The following is a 708-nucleotide window of genomic DNA, read 5'->3' as shown; positions in this document are numbered from 1 at the left end:
GCGTGCCACGCAATGACGCAAAAGTCTGGGATCCCAGACTTGAGTGCGTCGCGCACAGGGATCATGCATTGTTGAATTGGCGGGAATCACAGAGAATTGCGCGCGTGAAGTCAGACACACACATGAAGTCAGGCGCGTGAACACATCCGTAGCAATAGCTGCAGCAGACTTTTGCGTGATTACGTCATCGTGCATCCCGCATCACGCAGTGACGCTGCGTGGTTCAGAGAAACCTAGGCTTAAGGGTTACCGTGATCAAGAAGGCGGTTCCCCCAGGGCGAGGCCTTGTCATTGCACTGCGACTTGGTTGACCCCTGCGAATGCCCCAAATGTGGGCATCTCGGGCGCATTATTTTTGTTAGTCGGGACAGCGTTCGCGCTGTCCCGGTCCTAATCAAATAATTGAACATTTTTAATCATAAACTTTTTACTCGATTCCTTTGACTGGTCAAGCTCTGACACTTACATTCATGAGAATGAATCATCTTGCTGTGCTGCTGATTGAAATCTCAATAATAGATTTATTATCAACTTTTTGTGGATAAGAAAGAAAATCCTCAGAATTACTATGGAAACGGGACTACGGGGTCGAACCCACATCCAGTTTAGTGCTTATTATTGGTTGAAATAGTGTATTGTATCGTTGTACAGTATATGGAATTGTAGAGAACTCGTTCCTCGCACACAGGCTTTGCCCATGTGAGGAAC

At 46.9% G+C, this 708-nt stretch overlaps 1 non-coding gene across 1 annotated transcript; it reads left to right on the top strand.

Moving 5' to 3' along the window:
• The first annotated feature begins 229 nt into the window (after window positions 1-229).
• LOC120352559 lies at window positions 230-388 on the top strand. The gene has a single exon (XR_005571919.1). It is a non-coding gene; the product is annotated as a U1 spliceosomal RNA (small nuclear RNA).
• The last annotated feature ends 320 nt before the right edge of the window (window positions 389-708 follow it).

Source organism: Nilaparvata lugens, chromosome 7, assembly GCF_014356525.2.
Source record: "Nilaparvata lugens isolate BPH chromosome 7, ASM1435652v1, whole genome shotgun sequence".
Lineage (NCBI taxonomy): Eukaryota > Metazoa > Arthropoda > Insecta > Hemiptera > Delphacidae > Nilaparvata > Nilaparvata lugens.
Note: the sequence above shows the minus strand (reverse complement) of the source record. Positions and strands in the feature narration are given on the sequence as shown.